The sequence below is a fragment of the Oncorhynchus gorbuscha genome, unplaced genomic scaffold (genome assembly GCF_021184085.1).
Source record: "Oncorhynchus gorbuscha isolate QuinsamMale2020 ecotype Even-year unplaced genomic scaffold, OgorEven_v1.0 Un_scaffold_3770, whole genome shotgun sequence".
NCBI lineage: Eukaryota > Metazoa > Chordata > Actinopteri > Salmoniformes > Salmonidae > Oncorhynchus > Oncorhynchus gorbuscha.
In genome coordinates this window covers 1-21,864 of record NW_025747937.1, presented here as the reverse complement: position 1 = coordinate 21,864, position 21,864 = coordinate 1, and the positions used below count along the sequence as shown (strand labels likewise).

The 21,864-nt window shown below is 46.5% G+C and overlaps 1 pseudogene; it reads left to right on the top strand.

Moving 5' to 3' along the window:
• The window catches only part of LOC124028108, a 30,771-nt pseudogene extending 9,467 nt beyond the window's left edge, over nucleotides 1-21,304 (top strand).
• Nucleotides 21,305-21,864: the final 560 nt, after the last annotated feature.

Here is a 21,864-nt window from a genome sequence, read left to right as displayed (position 1 = left end):
CACTGTATCTTAGTGTTTATAGTGTACATACCACACTGTATCTTAGTGTTTATAGTGTACATACCACACTGGATCTTAGTGTTTATAGTGTACATACCACAGTGGATCTGACAGTGTTTATAGTGTACATACCACAGTGGATCTGACAGTGTTTATAGTGTACATACCACAGTGGATCTGATAGTGTTTATAGTGTACATACCACACTGGATCTGATAGTGTTTATAGTGTACATACCACACTGTATCTTAGTGTTTATAGTGTACATACCACAGTGGATCTGACAGTGTTTATAGTGTACATACCACACTGTATCTTAGTGTTTATAGTGTACATACCACACTGGATCTGACAGTGTTTATAGTGTACATACCACACTGTATCTTAGTGTTTATAGTGTACATACCACACTGGATCTTAGTGTTTATAGTGTACATACCACACTGTATCTTAGTGTTTATAGTGTACATACCACACTGGATCTTAGTGTTTATAGTGTACATACCACACTGTATCTTAGTGTTTATAGTGTACATACCACACTGTATCTTAGTGTTTATAGTGTACATACCACACTGGATCTGACAGTGTTTATAGTGTACATACCACACTGGATCTGATAGTGTTTATAGTGTACATACCACACTGTATCTTAGTGTTTATAGTGTACATACCACACTGGATCTTAGTGTTTATAGTGTACATACCACACTGTATCTTAGTGTTTATAGTGTACATACCACACTGTATCTTAGTGTTTATAGTGTACATACCACACTGGATCTTAGTGTTTATAGTGTACATACCACACTGTATCTTAGTGTTTATAGTGTACATACCACACTGGATCTGATAGTGTTTATAGTGTACATACCACACTGTATCTTAGTGTTTATAGTGTACATACCACACTGGATCTGATAGTGTTTATAGTGTACATACCACACTGGATCTGATAGTGTTTATAGTGTACATACCACACTGTATCTTAGTGTTTATAGTGTACATACCACACTGGATCTGATAGTGTTTATAGTGTACATACATTTTACATTTACATTTAAGTCATTTAGTATCCAGAGCGACTTAGTGTTTATGACATCCAGTGGGACAGTCACTTAACAATAGTGCATCTAAAACTTACTGGTATCTGAGGTGGGGTTTCAGGTGTTTGGTGATTGAGTGTCCTGGCGTCGTGAGGGAGTTTGTTCCACCATTGGGGGCCAGGGCACACTGGTTTTGACTGGGCTGAGCGGGAGCTGTACTTCCTCAGTGGTAGGGAGGCGAGCAGGCCAGAGGTGGATGAACGCAGTGTTGTTTATAGTGTACCTATCAGACCTGGACTGAGGTATCTCCGTAGTGGTCTTATAGATGCGACATACCACACTGGATCTGAGAGAACTAAGTGTTTATAGTGTACATACCACACTGTATCTTAGTGTTTATAGTGTACATACCACACTGGATCTGATAGTGTTTATAGTGTACATACCACACTGGATCTTAGTGTTTATAGTGTACATACCACACTGGATCTTAGTGTTTATAGTGTACATACCACACTGGATCTGATAGTGTTTATAGTGTACATACCACACTGGATCTGATAGTGTTTATAGTGTACATACCACACTGTATCTTAGTGTTTATAGTGTACATACCACACTGGATCTGATAGTGTTTATAGTGTACATACCACACTGTATCTGATAGTGTTTATAGTGTACATACCACACTAGATCTTAGTGTTTGTAGTGTACATACCACACTGTATCTTAGTGTTTATAGTGTACATACCACACTAGATCTGACAGTGTTTATAGTGTACATACCACACTGTATCTTAGTGTTTATAGTGTACATACCACACTGTATCTTAGTGTTTATAGTGTACATACCACACTGGATCTGATAGTGTTTATAGTGTACATACCACACTGGATCTGATAGTGTTTATAGTGTACATACCACACTGTATCTTAGTGTTTATAGTGTACATACCACACTGGATCTGATAGTGTTTATAGTGTACATACCACACTGTATCTTAGTGTTTATAGTGTACATACCACACTGGATCTGATAGTGTTTATAGTGTACATACCACACTGGATCTTAGTGTTTATAGTGTACATACCACACTGGATCTGACAGAAATGCCATGACTACAGCTGACATGACTCCTAGTTTTACATGTCAGAGAGGCATGTTTGTTCTACATAACATTTTCAGAACATTCAGATAGAAATATGTTATCTCCTCCTCTTACCCTTAACCCTCCTCCCTCCTCTCTTCACAGCAGCCGTGTGTTCAGAGATTAACCTGGGTTACTCCTCTTACCCTCCTCCCTCCTCACTCCACAGCAGCCGTGTGTTCAGAGATTAACCTGGGTTACTCCTCTTACCCCTAACCCTCCTCCCTCCTCACTCCACAGCCGCAGTGTGTTCAGAGATTAACCTGGGTTACTGCAACGACCTGGACTACTCCAGGTGAGTCTTCAGGTTACCCTCCCTTACTATAGACAGAGTGTGCATCCCAAGTGCCACACTATTCCCTATATAGTGCAGTACTTTTGACCAGGGCCCATAGGGGGTTCACTCCTAGAGTGAATATATTTCCCACACGGAAATGGAAGAGAATCACTTTGTTTGAGAAAAAACATTACGAATATGATTCACTGATTGATTCACTGATTGATTCACTGACTGATCGACAGACCGATTCACAAATTGACTGACTGACTGACTAATTGATTGATTGATTGACCTACTGACTGACTGTTCAAGAGACTGATCGTCAGATCGACCAATCAACCAATTGATCAATTGCTCATCTCCTCTCTCCCCAGGACCATCTTCCCTAACATCCTAGGTCAGCAGTCTCGTCACGAGGTGGAGTCTGGAGCTGAGTACCTCCTCCTCTCTGTGATCCACGGTCTCCTCAACGGGAGTGTTCCCCCGACATCCGTCTGCTGGGGTGCTCCGTACTCGCCCCGCGCTGCCAAGACCTACCCAGCCCCGCACCTGTCAAGGTGTGTCCCAGCTAGCACATTTAGTTCCAGCACCGCCCCCATCAAGGCGTGTCCCAGCTAGCACATTTAGTTCTAGCACCGCCCCCATCAAGGCGTGTCCCAGCTAGCATATTTAGTTCCAGCCCCACAACAGTCAAGGTGTGTCCCAGTTAGCACATTTAGTTCCAGCCCCACAACAGTCAAGGTGTGTTCCAGCTAGCACATTTAGTTCCAGCCCCACAACAGTCAAGGTGTGTTCCAGCTAGCATATTTAGTTCCAACCCCACAACAGTCAAGGTGTGTCCCAGTTAGCATATTTAGTTCCAGCCCACAACAGTCAAGGTGTGTTCCAGCTAGCACATTTAGTTCCAGCCCCACAACAGTCAAGGTGTGTTCCAGCCAACACATTTAGTTCCAGCCCCCCCCCGTCAAGGTGTGTTCCAGCTAGCACATTTAGTTCCAGCCCCACAACAGTCAAGGTGTGTTCCAGCTAGCACATTTAGTTCCAGCCCCACAACAGTCAAGGTGTGTTCCAGCTAGCACATTTAGTTCCAGCCCCACAACAGTCAAGGTGTGTTCCAGCCAACACATTTAGTTCCAGCCCCGCCCCGTCAAGGTGTGTTCCAGCTAGCACATTTAGTTCCAGCCCCACAACAGTCAAGGTGTGTTCCAGCTAGCACATTTAGTTCCAGCCCCACAACAGTCAAGGTGTGTTCCAGCTAGCACATTTAGTTCCAGCCCCACAACAGTCAAGGTGTGTTCCAGCCAACACATTTAGTTCCAGCCCCACAACAGTCAAGGTGTGTTCCAGCCAACACATTTAGTTCCAGCCCCGCCCCGTCAAGGTGTGTTCCAGCTAGCACATTTAGTTCCAGCCCCACAACAGTCAAGGTGTGTTCCAGCTAGCACATTTAGTTCCAGCCCCACAACAGTCAAGGTGTGTTCCAGCTAGCATATTTAGTTCCAGCCCCACAACAGTCAAGGTGTGTTCCAGCCAACACATTTAGTTCCAGCCCCGCCCCCCGTCAAGGTGTGTTCCAGCTAGCACATTTAGTTCCAGCCCCACAACAGTCAAGGTGTGTTCCAGCTAGCACATTTAGTTCCAGCCCCACAACAGTCAAGGTGTGTTCCAGCCAACACATTTAGTTCCAGCCCCACAACAGTCAAGGTGTGTTCCAGCCAACACATTTAGTTCCAGCCCCGCCCCCGTCAAGGTGTGTTCCAGCTAGCACATTTAGTTCCAGCCCCACAACAGTCAAGGTGTGTTCCAGCTAGCACATTTAGTTCCAGCCCCACAACAGTCAAGGTGTGTTCCAGCTAGCACATTTAGTTCCAGCCCCACAACAGTCAAGGTGTGTCCCAGTTAGCACATTTAGTTCAAGCCCCACAACAGTCAAGGTGTGTTCCAGCCAACACATTTAGTTCCAGCCCCGCCCCGTCAAGGTGTGTTCCAGCTAGCACATTTAGTTCCAGCCCCACAACAGTCAAGGTGTGTTCCAGCTAGCACATTTAGTTCCAGCCCCACAACAGTCAAGGCGTGTCCCAGCGAGCACATTTAGTTCCAGCCCCACAACAGTCAAGGCGTGTTCCAGCTAACACATTTAGTTCCAGCCCCACAACAGTCAAGGTGTGTCCCAGCTAGCACATTTAGTTCCAGCCCCACAACAGTCAAGGTGTGTTCCAGCTAGCACATTTAGTTCCAGCCCGCCCCCAACAGTCAAGGCGTGTCCCAGCTAGCACATTTAGTTCCAGCCCCGCCCCGTCAAGGCGTGCCCCAGCTAGCACGTTTAGTTCCAGCCCCGCCCAGTCAAGGTGTGTCCCAGCTAGCACATTTAGTTCCAGCCCCACAACAGTCAAGGTGTGTCCCAGCTAGCACATTTAGTTCCAGCCCCACAACAGTCAAGGTGTGTCCCAGCCAACACATTTAGTTCCAGCCCCACAACAGTCAAGGTGTGTAACCGCCAACACATTTAGTTCCAGCCCCACAACAGTCAGGGTGTGTCCCAGCCAACACATTTAGTTCCAGCCCCACAACAGTCAAGGTGTGTTCCAGCCAGCACATTTAGTTCCAGCCCCACAACAGTCAAGGTGTGTTCCAGCTAGCACATTTAGTTCCAGCCCCACAACAGTCAAGGTGTGTCCCAGCCAACACATTTAGTTCCAGCCCCACAACAGTCAAGGTGTGTCCCAGCCAACACATTTAGGTCCAGCCCCACACCAGTCAAGGTGTGTGTGCTGAAGGGGTTGGATACAGGATGGGTGTCCATCTCATATGGATTAATACAGTATTCTTCTTCTCCCTCATATTCCCCTTCTTCTTCTTCTTCTTCTAAAGTCATGCCGCAGTGCATGTGAGGCGGTGAGGAAGGGTGTGGCCACGCGTTCGAGGGCATCGACATGGCGTGGCCTTACTTCCTAGACTGTGACCGATTCTTCGCCGGCGAACAGGAAGGCTGTCACGACCCGTTGGCCCCGTTAAGAGGTAGCCCTCCCAGGAATTGTACATGCTAAAAAATAACTTGGTGAATATACAATAATTACACAATAAGAGTTTTTACTGTACTGTAACACAAATTGAATTTTTAAAAGCTCTGAGCTAGGTGGGACGTTAGTGTCCCACCTGTCCAACATCCGGGGAAATGGATGTGCGCGAAATTCAAAATACAAAATTCGTAATATTAAACATTCATGAAAATACAAGTGTCTTACATCGTTTAAAAGCTTAACTTCTTGTTTATCCAGCCGCTTTGTCAGATTTCAAAAAGGCGTTACGGCGAAAGCATACTATGCGATTATTATCTGAGGATAGTCGGCCCGCGTACAAAAGCATTACAAAAAAATTCCAAACAAGCAAAGGCATCACGAAAGTTAGAAATAGCGATAAAATAAATCACTTACCTTTTAAGATCTTCCTCTGATTGCAATCACACGGGTCCCAGCTACATAACAAATGGTCCTTTTGTTCGATAAATTCCTTTCTAATATCCCCAGAAATGTCAGTTTAGTTGGCGCGCTTTGACTGAGTAATCCACCTTTTACCCTCATTCAAAATGCATACAAATGAACCCGAAATTTTGTCCAAACAAGTCAAACAACGTTTCTAATAAATCCTCAGGTACCCTAATATTTAAATAAATGATACAATTTAAGACGGAGATAAATAACGAAATGCGCGCCCTCACCGCCGCGCGGTGGGAGCCACCTAGAAAAACTACAAATTCTAGCTCATTTTTCAAAGAATACGCCTGAATCTTTCTAAAACTGTTGACATCTACTGAAGCCCTAAGAACTGCAATCTGGGAGGTATTCCATTGATTTTCCCATAGACAGCCATTTTAAATGATGTCATCGCCTCAAAATAAATTCCAGATGGATTCTCCTCGGTTTTCACCTTTAACAGTTCCTGAAACTTTAGAGTGTTTTCTATCCAATACCACCAATTATATGCTTATCCTAACTTCTGGGCCGGAGTAACAGGCAGTTTACTTTGGGTACCTCATTCATCCAAACTTCCGAATACTGCCCCCTTAGCCCAATGAAGTTTTAACATGTTGAACACGCATTCTCCTACCCTGTCTTAAAATAAGAGTTTTTAATGTACTGTTACACAAATAGAATTTTAACACGTCAAACATACATTCTACCTTGTCTTAGCATTCACAAATACCTGAAAAGCCAGTTAGGACGGAGTGCATTTTTAGTTTCTAAATACATTACAAATGTATTTGAAAGAGCTTACCAAGTAATTTAACATGACAATCGTAATGTGTGTCCGCCCCCCCCTTTTTAATTTTTTTTTTAGTTTAAAATGACCTACCCACATCTAACTGCCTGTAACTCAGGCCTGAAACAAGGATATGCATGGTCTTGGTATCATTTGAAAGGAAACACTTTCAAGTTTATGCAAATGTGAAAGGAATGTCATTCAATATAACACAGAAGATCTGGTAAGAGATAAAGAAAAAAACATCATCTTTGAAATGAAGAGAAAGGCCATAATGTATTATTCCAGCCCAGCTGCAATTTCGATTTTTGGCCACTAGATGGCAGCAGTGTCTGTACAACGTGTTAGACTGATCCAATGAACATTGCATTTCTGTTCAAAATGTTGCATCATGACTGCCCAAATGTGCCTAACTTGGTTTATTCATACATGTTCAAGTTCATAACTGAGCAACTCTCCTCAAACAATATCATGCTATTATTTTAATGTAAATTGGACAGTGCAGTTAGATTAACATTAATTTAAGCATTCTGCCCATATCAGATATGTCTATGTCCTGGGAAATGTTCTTGTTACTTACAACCTCATGCTAATCAAATTAGCCTACATTAGCTCAACCGTACCGTGGATTGGACACCGATCCCGAAGGGGTGTTTCAGAAAACTAACTATGATCAATTCAGCTAATCTCCCACCCCCTTCCCCCCTATCCCTTGACCCCCCCCCCCCCTTCATCCTTTCACCCTCTCCCTCTCAGCTAGACATGAAGTGGCTTTCTCCAACCTGTCTCCAGACGAACCCTCCACCATCATTCAGTTCACGTACCACTCCAACGCCCAGATGTACAGCGTTCTGAAGAGGACTGCTGCCAAGTGCTCTCTACATCTCCCGCACCTACAGGTACTGGCTGTTGTCTGCTGCTGTTTACTTGGACAGGGAAATACAACCTCACGGATGAATAACCAATGCATCTGTGTATCTATATATCTACAGTACTGATCTGTGTATTTATATATCTATTAGGTATTGATCTGTGTATCTATATATCTACAGTACTGATCTGTGTATCTATATATCTACAGTACTAATCTGTGTATCTATATATCTACAGTACCAATCTGTGTATCTATATATCTACAGTACTGATCTGTGTATCTATATATCTACAGTACTGATCTGTGTATCTATATATCTACAGTAAATCTGTGTATCTATATATCTACAGTACTGATCTGTGTATCTATATATCTACAGTACTCATCTGTGTATCTATATATCTACAGTACAGATCTGTGTATCTATATATCTACAGTACGGGATCTGGCATTCATATATCTACAGTACTGATCTGTGTATCTATATATCTACAGTATCGGACGCAGCACAGAGGGGAAAGACCTCCTGGCCATAGAGTTCACAGACAACCCCGGAGGGCATGAACTGTGTGAGTGTAACCATTTAAGGTGGAGTGATTTCTGGGGTTTGAACCGCACAGCAATGGGGCAGTGAGCGAGGGAGCCCATTGGTACAGGGCTAGTTGAGGACCTCCTGTGTCTTAAAGCCTATTGGTACAGGGCTAGGTGAGTACCTCCTGTGTCTTAAAGCCTATTGGTACAGGGCTATTGAGGACCCTCCTGTGTCTTAAAGCCTATTGGTACAGGGCTAGTTGAGTATCTCCTGTGTCTTAAAGCCTATTGGTACAGGGCTAGTTGAGTACCTCCAGTGTCTTAAAGCCTATTTGGTACAGGGCTAGTTGAGGACCTCCTGTGTCTTAAAGCCTATTGGTACAGGGCTAGTTGAGGACCTCCTGTGTCTTAAAGCCTATTGGTACAGGGCTAAGTACCTCCAGTGTCTTAAAGCCTATTGGTACAGGGCTAGTTGAGTACCTCCAGTGTCTTAAAGCCTATTGGTACAGGGCTAGTTGAGGACCTCCTGTTAATTAAAGCCTATTGGTACAGGGCTAGTTGAGGACCTCCTGTGTCTTAAAGCCTATTGGTACAGGGCTAGTTGAGTACCTCCTGTGTCTTAAAGCCTATTGGTACAGGGCCAGTTGAGGACCTCCTGTTAATTAAAGCCTATTGGTACAGGGCTAGGAGGGACCTCCTGTGTCTTAAAGCCTATTGGTACAGGGCTAGTTGAGGACCTCCTGTGTCTTATTAAAGCTCATTGGTACAGGGCCATTGAGGACCTCCCTGTGTCTTAAAGCCTATTGGTACAGGGCTAGTTGAGGACCTCCTGTGTCTTAAAAAGCCTCATTGGTACAGGGCTTGAGGACCTCCTGTGTCTTATTGAAGCCTATTGGTACAGGGCTAGCTGAGGGACCTCCAGTGTCTTAAAGCCTATTGGTACAGGGCTAGTTGAGGACCTCCTGTGTCTTAAAGCCTATTGGTACAGGGCTAGTTGAGGACCTCCTGTTAATTAAAGCCTATTGGTACAGGGCTAGTTGAGGACCTCCTGTGTCTTAAAGCCTATTGGTACAGGGCTAGTTGAGGACCTCCTGTGTCTTAAAGCCTATTGGTACAGGGCTAGTTGAGGACCTCCCTGTTAATTAAAGCCTATTGGTACAGGGCTAGTTGAGGACCTCCTGTGTTCTTAAAGCCTTTGGTACAGGCCATTGAGGACCTCCCTTTAATTAAAGCCTAGGTACAGGGCTAGTTGAGGACCTCCTGTGTCTTAAAGCCTATTGGTACAGGGCTAGTTGAGGACCTCCTGTGTCTTATTAAAGCCTATTGGTACAGGGCTAGTTGAGGACCCCGTCTCTTAAAGCCTCTTGGTCCAGGGCTAGTTGAGGACCCCTGTGTCTTAAAGCCTATCTCAGGGCTCTTGAGGACCCCCTGTGTCTTAAAGCCTATTGGTAATATCCTGCTGACCTCCTCCTTAACATCTTCCTTTTACACATCTTGTCTCAATACCTTTCCCATCTCACCTCCCCTTCTTCCCTCATCTCTCCCCACCTCCCCCATCTCCCCCATCTCCCCCACCTCCCTCTCCTCCCCATCTCCCCATCTCCCCTCCTCCCCCATCTCCCCCACCTCTCCCCTCAGTGGAACCGGAGATCAAGCTGGTTGGCAACATGCATGGCAACGAGGTCCTGGGGTCTCAGCTGCTGCTCTACCTGGGCACAGTACCTGTGTTCCGAGTACTCCTGGCAACCAGCGTATCGAGACGCCTCGTGAACACCACGCGCATCCACATCCTGGCATCCATGAACCCCGACGGTTACGAGCTGGCGGCCGCCGAGGTAGAGGATAGGAACGACCCGGAACAACAACCACACCACAACCAGGGAAGTAAACATAAATAAAAACGCCGAAGCCGGGACCAACCAACCGCCGTTGTAGAGATAGAAAGAGGCCACGCTCCTATCTTCTCCATTATATAGAGTCTGTGACAGCATGTGTTGGGGGCACTCTCTTTTGGGTTTCTGCCCTTTTCCAACTGTCTATCATCTACCTGGAGTTTCCATTGGTTTAGCCTCCTCCCACTACCAGAGAGACAGAGGGATAGTGTCCTTAACCAATCAACAAGAGCAGTCGGTTAGACTGTTGTCATGGAAATGAAATATTTTTTTGTAACTGTGTTTAAGGTCAAGTAGCAACACTGCCAGAAATCTCAGTAAAACGTTTTTCTTAAAATATCAAATTTAACAAATATATTTTTAATGGATAGAACGTCTGTCGTTGTTTTTCCAACAGCTGGCAGTGGGAAGCTCTATTGTCTTTATCATCATGTTTTCAAACCACCGAGGGATTTCTGGGCTATCTTCTTTCACACAAAACAGCATGTCCTGTCACTACAGACACCCTGGTTCCTGATATCCAGGCTGTATCACCATCCGGCTGTGATGGGGAATCCCATAGGCGCACAATTAAGCCCAGCGTCGTCCGGGTTCGGACGGTGTAGGTCGTCATTTTAAATAAGAATTTGTTCTTCACTGACTTGCCTCAGAAAATAAAGGTTTTAATGAAATAAAATGTTTACTGACAGTTTGTTCTCCAGACGGATTAGAGTCTGTCCCTACGCATTTCCTGTATATAGGGAATCCATCATGTGACTTGACTGGGAAAATCTCTGAGTTACTTCCCGTATAGGGAACGATCATGTGACTTGACTGGGAAAATCTCTGAGTTGCTTCCTGTATAGGGAACGATCATGTGACTTGACTGGGAAAATCTCTGGGCCCCTCTTCTGGGTCATATGGTCAACAAAACACTCCTGACTCCTTATATTCATCCTATCCTATCATCCTATCCAATCACATTCTTCTAACCGACATGACTTCCCATGATTTCCATTACCCATGATGCTTCACTCTTCACTCCTCCCCCGTCATGCTCCTGCAGGGTCGGGGTGTTGAACCATGTGTAGGGTCACAACCTTTACCCTCTGTGTGTGTTTGTAGGGTCACGAGCTCAACGGTTGGACGGTGGGTCGCACCAACGCTCAGAACCTAGACTCTGAACCGGAACTTTCCTGACCTTACGTCCATCCTCTACCGGAATCGCAGGATCAAACGGTTCCGCACAGACCACATCCCCATCCCAGACTCTTACTGGTTTGGTAAGGTATGTAATATCAACATCTCGCTACACTGGTGTCGGAAGTGATGGCGCAGTGAGGCCATCGGAGAGGTGTGTACACATGAGTGATGTAACTAGCTTCTCTATAGCAAGTCCCTCAGGTGTAGGTACCCTTCAATGGTATGGGAACTTATTCTTCTGTTGGTGTGGAGCATAGGACATTCCTACTGTTTTTGGCAAGGTATAGGACATTCATACTGTACAGGACATTCCTACTGTTTTGGCAAGGTATAGGACATTCCTACTGTTTTGGTAAGATATAGGACATTCCTACTGTTTTTGTAAGGTACAGGACATTCTCTACTGTTTGGCAAGGTAGGACATTCCTACTGTTTTGGTAAGATATAGGACATTCCTACATCGTTTTGGTAAGGTACAGGACATTCCTACTGTTTTGCAAGGTACAGGACATTCCTACTGTTTTGCAAGGTACAGGACATTCCTACTGTTTTGCAAGGTACAGGACATTCCTACTGTTTTGGTAAGGTACAGGACATTCCTACTGTTTTGGTAAGGTACAGGACATTCCTACTGTTTTGGTAAGGTACAGGACATTCCTACTGTTTTGGTAAGATATAGGACATTCCTACTGTTTTGCAAGATATAGACATCCATACTGTTTGCAAGATATAGGACATTCATACTGTACAGGACATTCCTACTGTTTTGGCAAGGTATAGGACATTCACTGTACAGGACATTCCTACTGTTTTGGCAAGGTATAGGACATTCTACTGTTTTGCAAGATATAGGACATTCCTACTGTTTTTGGTAAGGTACAGGACATTCCTACTGTTTTGGTAAGGTACAGGACATTCCCACTGTTTGGTAAGGTATTAGGACATTCCTACTGTTTTGCAAGGTACAGTGACATTCTTACTGTTTTGTAAGGTACAGGACATCCACTGTTTTGGTAAGGTACAGGACATTCCTACTGTTTTGGTAAGGTACAGGACATTCCTACTGTTTTGGCAAGATATAGGACATCCTACTGGTTTTGTAAGGCAGACATTCCTACTGTTTTACAGACATTCCTACTGTTTTGATAAGGTACAGTGACATTCCTACTGCTTTGTAAGGTACAGACATTCCTACTGTTTTGGTAAGGTACAGGACATTCCTACTGTTTTGGTATGTACAGGACATTCCTACTGTTTTGGTAAGGTACAGGACATTCCTACTGTTTTGGTAAGGTACAGACTATTCTACTGTTTTGGTAAGGTACAGGACATTCCTACTGTTTTGGTAAGATATAGGGCATTCCTACTGTTTTGGTAAGGTACAGGACATTCCTACTGTTTTGGTAAGGTACAGGACATTCCTACTGTTTTGATAAGGTACAGGACATTCCTACTGTTTTGGTAAGGTACAGGACATTCCTACTGTTTTGATAAGGTACAGGACATGCCTACTGTTTTGGTAAGGTACAGGACATTCCTACTGTTTTGGTAAGGTACAGGACATTCCTACTGTTTTGGTAAGGTGTTTTGGTAAGGTACAGGACATTCCTACTGTTTTGGTAAGGTACAGGACATTCCTACTGTTTTGGTAAGATACAGGACATTCCTACTGTTTTGGTAAGGTACAGGACATTCCTACTGTTTTGGTAAGATACAGGACATTCCTACTGTTTTGGTAAGATATGTTCTATGTGTGTCCAGAGTTTTAGACAAAACCAGTTTTGTAAGGGAAATGTGTAATTATCCTCCCTCCCTCCTCTCCTCTCCTCTCCTCTCCTCTTCCTCTCCTCCCTCTCCTCTCCTCTCCTCCCTCTCCTCCTCCTCTTCCTCCTCTCCTCTCCTCCCTCCTCTCCTCTCTCCTCTCCTCTCCTCTCCCCCTCTCCTCTCCTCTCCCTCTCCCTCTCCCCTCCCCTCCCTCCTCCTCCCTCCTCCCCTCCCTCTCCTCCTTCCCTCCCTCCCTCCCCTCCCTCCCCTCCCTCCCCTCCCTCCTCCCCTTCTCCCTCTCCTCCCTCCCCCTCCCTCCCTCTCCCCTCCCTCCCTCCCCCCTCCCTCCCTCCTCTCCTCTGCTCCCCTCTCCCTCTGCCCCTCCCCCTCTCCTCTCCTCCCTCTCCTCCTCTCCCCCTCCCTCCCTCCCCTCTCCTCTCCCTCCCCTCCTCTCCCCCTCCTCCCTCCCTCTCCCTCTCCTCCCTCTCCTCCTCCTCTCCTGCTCTCCCCTCTCCTCTGCTCTCCTCTCCTCTCTCTCTTCCTCTCCTCCTCCTCTCCTCCTCTCCTCTCCCTCCCTCTCCTGACTCCTCTCCTCTCCTCTCCTCCTCTCCTCTCCTCAGGTAGCTGAGGTACAGCAGTGATGATGACCAGGTCTGCCACTGTCTAAACTGATGTAAACTGTGGGATGGAGGAGCCATAGACTCCATCTTTTTGACTTTCTAGACACCTCCATGAAGAGAGGATGTTCTCCACATCTGATGAACAGGTACCCTGTCCTGTAATACACCTGATGAACAGGTACCCTGTCTTACACCTGACCAACAGGTACCCTGTCCTGTCCTACACCTGACCAACAGGTACCCTGTCCTGTCCTACACTTGACGAACAGGCACCTGTCCTGTCCTACACCTGATGAACAGGTACCCTGTCCTGTCCTACACTTGACCAACAGGTACGCTGTCCTGTCCTACACCTGATGAACAGGTACCCTGTCCTGTCCTCACCTGACGAACAGGTACCCTGTTCTGTCCTACACCTGACCAACAGGTACCCTGTCCTACACCTGACCAACAGGTACCCTGTTCTGTCCTACACCTGACCAACAGGTACCCTGTCCTACACCTGACCGACAGGTACCCTGTCCAACACCTGACCAACAGGTACCTTGTCCTGTCCTACACCTGACCAACAGGTACCCTGTCCAACACCTGACCAACAGGTACCCTGTCCAACACCTGACCAACAGGTACCCTGTCCAACACCTGACCAACAGGTACCTTGTCCTGTCTTCCACCTGACCAACAGGTACCCTGTCCTACACCTGACCAACAGGTACCCTGTCCAACACCTGACCAACAGGTACCCTGTCCAACACCTGAACAACAGGTACCTTGTCCTGTCCTCCACCTGACGAACAGGTACCCTGTCCTACACCTGCCCAACAGGTACCCTGTCCTACACCTGACGAACAGGTACCGTGTCCTACACCTGACCAACAGGTACCCTGTCCTACACCTGACAAACAGGTACCCTGTCCACACCTGACGAACAGGTACCCTGTCCTACACCTGACGAACAGGTACCGTGGTCCTGCACCTGACCAACATGTACCGTGTCCTACACCTGGACCAACAGGTACCCTGTCCTACACCTGACCAACAGGTACCCTGTCCTACACCTGACCAACAGGTACCCTGTCCTACACCTGACCAACAGGTACCCTGTCCTACACCTGATGAACAGGCACCTTGTCCTGTAATACACCTGACCAACAGGCACCCTGTCCTACACCTGACCAACAGGTACCTGTCCTACACCTGACCAACAGGTACCCTGTCCTCCACCTGATGAACAGGTACCCTGTCCTGTTCCACACCTGGTCCTTCTGTAGCTCAGTTGGTAGAGCATGGCGCTTTGTAACGCCAGAGTAGTGGGTTCGATCCCGGGACCACCCATACGTAGAATGTATACACACATGACTGTAAGTCGCTTTGGATAAAAGCGTCTGCTAAATGGCATATATTATTATTATTATTATTATATTACCTGACCAACAGGTACCTGTCCTAAACCTGACCATCAGGTACCCTGTCCTGTCCTACACCTGACCAACAGGTACCTTGTCCTGTCCTCCACCTGACCAACATGTACCCTGTCCTGTCCTACACCTGACCAACAGGTACCCTATCCTGTCCTACACCTGACCAACAGGTACCCTGTCCTGTCCTACACCTGATGAACAGGCACCTGTCCTAAACCTGACCAGCAGGTACCTGTCCTAAACCCGACCAACAATCACCTGTCCTAAACCCGACCAACAGGTACCTGTCCTAAACCTGGCCAATGGGTACCCTGTTCTACACCTGACCAGCAGGTACCTGTCCTAAACCTGGCCAACGGGTACCCTGTCCTAAACCTGACCGACATGTACCTGTTCTAAACCTGACCAACAGGTACCCTGTTCTACACCTGACCAGCAGGTACCCTGTCCTAAACCTGGCCAACAGGTACTCTGTTCGACACCTGACCAGCAGGTACCTGTCCTAAACCTGGCCAACGGGTACCTGTCCTAAACCTGACCAACAAGTACCCTGTTCTACACCTGACCAACACTCACCTGTCCTAAACCTGACCAACAAGTACCCTGTTCTACACCTAGTTTATGTCAGTGGTGAAAACCTCTTCTGTTCCCAGGCCAGAAAATGCCATGTTGTAGAGTGTGACTGTGTTCCTCTCTGCAGGCATTTAAGCAGCTGGCCAGGACATACGCAGACTCTCACGCCAGCATGGCCGACAACAACACAGACAGGTGATTATATTCCTGGCTATTATTATGAATGATTATATTACCCCCTGTTACATGACCTACATGTTGTATATTCTAGATGTGGAGCGTCCTTCATCCGGAGCGGAGGCATCATCAACGGGGCTCTGTGGTACAGCTTCCCAGGGGGTACGGAACCTTCTATATCTTCTCCTCTCCTCCTCTTCTCCTCCTCTGTGGTACAGCTTCCCAGGGGGTACGGAACCTTCTATATCTCCTCCTCTCCACCTCTTCTCCCTCCTCCTCCTCTGTGGTACAGCTTCCCAGGGGGTACGGAACCTTCCATATCTTCTCCTCTCCTCCTCCTCTGTGGTACAGCTTCCCAGGGGGTACGGAACCTTCTATATCTCCTCCTCTCTTCCCAGGGGGTACGGAACCTTCCATATCTCCTCCTCTCCTCCTCTCCTCCTCCTCTGTGGTACAGCTTCCCAGGGGGTACGGAACCTTCTATATCTTCTCCTCTCCTCCTCCTCTGTGGTACAGCTTCCCAGGGGGTACGGAACCTTCTATATCTTCTCCTCTCCTCCTCCTCTGTGGTATAGCTTCCCAGGGAGTACGGAACCTTCCATATCTTCTCCTCTCCTCCTCCTCTGTGGTACAGCTTCCCAGGGGGTACGGAACCTTCTATATCTCCTCCTCTCTTCCCAGGGGGTACGGAACCTTCCATATCTCCTCCTCTCCTCCTCTCCTCCTCCTCTGTGGTACAGCTTCCCAGGGGGTACGGAACCTTCTATATCTTCTCCTCTCCTCCTCCTCTGTGGTATAGCTTCCCAGGGAGTACGGAACCTTCCATATCTTCTCCTCTCCTCCTCCTCTGTGGTACAGCTTCCCAGGGGGTACGGAACCTTCCATATCTTCTCCTCTCCTCCTCCTCTGTGGTACAGCTTCCCAGGGGGTACGGAACCTTCTATATCTTCTCCTCTCCTCCTCCTCTGTGGTACAGCTTCCCAGGGGGTACGGAACCTTCTATATCTTCTCCTCTCTTCCCAGGGGGTACGGAACCTTCCATATCTTCTCCTCGTGTCATTCTGTCTCTCCTCTCGTCCTCGTGTCATTCTTACTCTCTCTTCCTCTCTTCCATTTCCTTCTCTCTCCTCCTCTCCTTCTCTTCTCTCTCCTCCTCTCCTCCTCTTCTTTTCCTCTCCTCCTCTCCTCCTCTCCTCCTCTCTTCCTTTCCTCCTCTCCTCCTCTCTTCCTTAACTCCTCTCCTCTCTCCTCCTATCTTCCTCTTCTCTCTCCTCCTCTTTTCTTCATCCTCCTCCTCTCTTCCTTTCCTCCTCTCCTCCTCCTCTTCTCTCTCCTCCTCCTCTTCCTCCTCCTCCTCTTCCTCCTCCTCCTCTTCTCTCTCCTCCTCCTCTTCCTCCTCCTCTCTTTCTCTTCTTTCTCCTCCTCTCTTCCTTTCCTCCTCTCCTCCTCCTCCTCTCTTCCTTTCCTCCTCTCCTCCTCTCTTCCTTAACTCCTCTCCTCTCTCCTCCTATCTTCCTCTTCTCTCTCCTCCTCTTTTCTTCATCCTCCTCTTCTCTCTCCTCCTCTCTTCCTCTCCTCCTCTCTTCCTTTCCTCCTCTCCTCCTCCTCCTCTCTTTCTTTCCTCCTCTCCTCCTCCTCCTCTCTCCTCCTCCTCTCTTCCTTTCCTCCTCCTTTCCTCCTCCTCCTCCTTTTCTCCTCCTCTCCTCCTCCTCCTCCTCTCCTCCTCCTCTCTTCCTTTCCTCCTCTCCTCCTCCTCTTCTCTCTCCTCCTCCTCTCTTCCTCCTCACTTCCTCCTCTTTTCTCTCCTCCTCTCCTTAACCCCCCCTCTTATTCCTGTCTGTCTGTTAATTCTCAGTACTTGTGTGTCTAGTGTATATATTTACGATGTGTCCTAACTCTCTATTTCTCCGGTACCGTAGGCATGTCAGACTTTAACTACCTCCACACTAACTGCCTGGAGATTACGGTGGAGCTGGGCTGTGACAAGTTCCCTTCTGAAGAGGAGCTCTACCCAGAGTGGCTCAGGAACAAGGAGGCCTTGCTCAGTTTCATGGAGTCGGTGGGTCTGCCTCTCTATAGCACAACGACCAGGCAGCCATTTTGTGCCGTAGTTATACCATCATTTTCTGACCACGTTTAATGTCCTTATCAGTGGTGGCTGGTGGGCAGAGATATAGGAGGACAGCTGGCTCTTTGTAATGGCTGGAATGGAATACATGGAGCTGTATATTGAACACGTGGAAAACATGTGTTTGATGTGTCTGATACCGTTCCATTCATTCCAATACAGCCGTTCTGTTAAAACCTCTTAAGGCTCCACCCCCTTTTTTTTCTTCAAATGTTCGCCTAAAATGACATACCTAAATCTAACTGCCTGTAGCTCAGGCCCTGAAGCAAGGATATTCACATTCTTCACACCATTTGAAAGGAAACACTTTGAAGATTGTGTAAATGTGAACGGAATGTAGGAGAATATAACACAGTAGATAATGGTAAAAGACAATACAAAGAAATTTAGATGTTGGCCACTAGATGACAGCAGTGTATGTGCAAAGTTTTAGACTGATCCAATGAACCATTGCATTTCTGTTCAAAATTTTGTATCAAGACTGCCCAAATGTGCCTAACTTGTTTATTAATAACTGTTCATGTTCAAAACTGTAATAGCTACTGTAGATTGGACAGTGCAGTTAGATGAACAAGAATTTAAGCTTCCTGCCAATATCAGATATGTCTATGTCCTGGGAAATGTTCTTATTTAACCACATGCTAATCGCATTAGCCTACATTAGCTCAACCTCATGCTAATCACATTAGCCTACATTAGCTCAACCTCATGCTAATCGCATTAGCCTACATTAGCTCAACCTCATGCTAATCACATTAGCCGACATTAGCTCAACCGTCCCGTGGACGGGACACCGATCCCGAAGAGGTTTTAAGCTGCACTCCTACTATATATTTCTCCCGCCCACCAGCCTCCACTGACCTTAGCATTCCCTGCCATTCACTGATAGGTTTGAAAATTCCGGAAACTGCCCCCTCCCAAATTTCTTGGGTTTCCAGGAATTCTGGTTGGGAGAATCCTGGAATCCTGGTTGGGAGTATCCTGGAATGAGGGGGGAATAAGCAGTATATCCTAGAATTCTGCTTGGGAGAATCCTAGAAACCTGGTTGGGAGTATCCTGGAATGAGGGGGGAATAAGCAGTATATCATAGAATTCTGGTTGGGAGAATCCTGGAATTCTGGTTGGGAGAATCCTGGAATGAGGGGGGAATAAGTCATCTCTCCAGGATTCCAGCAACTGAGATTCCTGGAAAACCAGGGAATTTTGTTAAAATAAGCCTGATATTCCCTGATATTCCCTGTCGTTCCTTCTCTTCTCCAGGTCCACAGAGGTATTAAGGGAGTGGTGAAGGATGAAGAGGGCTATGGAATAAAGGGAGCGTCCGTATCTGTCAGGGGAATTCGTAAAGATGTCACCACAGGTAACCACCGTAATAACTGATAGTCATAGGATCCTCTGTTAGAGCTCTATGGAGGGAGAAAGGAGCCCAAATGGCTACTTCTGAGCAGGTGGCTACTTCTGAGCAGGGCCCTCTGTTAGAGCCTTATGGAGGGGGAAAGGAGCCCAAATTGCTACTTCTGAGCAGGGCCCTCTGTTAGAGCTCTATGGAGGGAGAAAGGAGCCATTTGTCTGTCTCCCTACTTCTCTTTCTCCCTCCTTCCCTGTCTCCCTCCTTCCCTGTCTCCCTCCTTCTGTCTCCCTCCTTCTGTCTCCCTCCTTCTGTCTCCCTCCTTCTGTCTCCCTCCTTCTGTCTCCCTCCTTCTGTCTCCCTCCTTCTGTCTCCCTCCTTCTGACTCCCTCCTTCTGACTCCCTCCTTCTCTGACTCCCTCCTTCCCTATCTCCCTCCTTCCCTGTCTCCCTCCTTCCCTGTCTCCCTCCTTCCCTGTCTCCCTCCTTCTCTGTCTCCCTCCTTCTCTGTCTCCCTCCTTCTCTGTCTCCCTCCTTCTCTGTCTCCCTCCTTCTCTGTCTCCCTCCTTCTCTGTCTCCCTCCTTCTCTGTCTCCCTCCTTCTCTGTCTCCCTCCTTCCCTGTCTCCCTCCTTCCCTGTCTCCCTCCTTCCCTGTCTCCCTCCTTCCCTGTCTCCCTCCTTCCCTGTCTCGCTCCTTCTCTGTCTCGCTCCTTCTCTGTCTCTTTTCCCCTCCCTCCCCCTCTTCATCCCATTCCCCCTCCTATCTCCCTCTCTTTCTCTTGCTCTCTCTCTCAATTCAATTCAAGGGGCTTTATTGGCATGGGAAACATGTTAACATTGCCAAAGCAAGTGAGGTAGATAATATATAAACGTGAAACAAACAATAGAAATTAACAGTAACCATTACACTCACAGAAGTTCCAAAATAATTAAAACATTTCAAATGTCATATTATGTCTGTATACAATATTTGCAGATGTGCAAATAGTTAATGTACAAAAGAGAAAATAAATAAATAAATATGGGTTGTATTTACAATGGTGTTTGTTCTTCACTGGTTGACCTTTTCTCGTGGCAGCAGGTCACAAATCTTGCTGCTGTGCTGATGGCAGACTGTGGTATTTCACCCAGTAGATATGGGAGTTTATCAGAATGTTTGTTTTTGAATTCTTTGTGGATCTGTGTAATCTGAGGGAAATATGTGTCTTTAATATGGTCATACATTTGGCAGGAGGTTAGGAAGTGCAGCTCAGTTTCCAACTAATTTTGTGGGCAGTGAGCACATAAGCCTGTCTTCTCTTGAGAGCCATGTCTGCCTACGGCGGCCTTTGTCAATAGCAAGGCTATGCTCACTGAGTCTGTACATAGGCATAGCTTTCCTTAAGTTTGGGTCAGTCACAGTGGTCAGGTATTCTGCCGCTGTGTACTCTCTGTTTAGGGCCAAATAGCATTCTAGTTTGCTCAGTTTTTTCAAGTAATTATCTTTTTGTTTTCTCATGATTTGGTTGGGTCTAATGGTGCTGCTGTCCTTGGGCTCTGTAGGGTGTGTTTGTGTTTGTGAACAGAGCCCCAGGACCAGCTTGCTTAGGGGACTCTTCTCCAGGTTCATCTCTCTGTAGGTGATGGCTTTGTTATGGAAGGTTTGGGAATCGCTTCCTTTTAGGTGGTTGTAGAATTGAACAGTTTTTTCTGGATTTTAATAATTAATTAAGTATAGCCAATTGACGGCTTGTAATTTGTACTGTAATTCATTCAATGTAATTGGAGAATCCAGTGGGTTCTGGCAGTCTATAATAGCTGATTCTAAGATTTGTATTTGATATCTCTCTCTCCCTCATCCCTGTCTCCTTCCCTGTCTCCTTCCCTGTCCCTCCCTCCCTCCCTCCCTCCCTCCCTCCATAGCGGAGGAAGGTGATTACTGGAGGTTAATGAACTCAGGAACACACATCATAACAGCATCAGCTAAAGGTTACTCCAAAGTCAGCAAGAGAATTTACCTGCCTGCTCACATGGAAAAAGCTGGGCGGGTCGACTTCGTGCTCAAAAAGGTACTTGCGAAGTTATTTATATATATATATATATATGATTCATTTAGTTATTATATACTTTATCTGTGATCTGTGATGTTTCTGTGCCAGGATCAGTGTTTTGAGAAATATGATGTTGATGTCAGGGTCACGATATCTGAGGTGTTGATGTCAGGGTCATGATATCTGAGGTGTTGATGTCATGATATCTGAGGTGTTGATGTCATGATATCTGAGGTGTTGATGTCAGGGTCATGATATCTGAGGTGTTGATGTCAGGGTCATGATATCTGAGGTGTTGATATCAGGGTCATGATATCTGAGGTGTTGATGTCATGATATCTGAGGTGTTGATGTCAGGGTCATGATATCTGAGGTGTTGATGTCATGATATCTGAGGTGTTGATGTCAGGGTCATGATATCTGAGGTGTTGATATCAGGGTCATGATATCTGAGGTGTTGATGTCAGGTCATGATATCTGAGGTGTTGATGTCAGGGTCATGATATCTGAGGTGTTGATGTCAGGGTCATGATATCTGAGGTGTTGATGTCGGTCATGATATCTGAGGTGTTGATGTCATGATATCTGA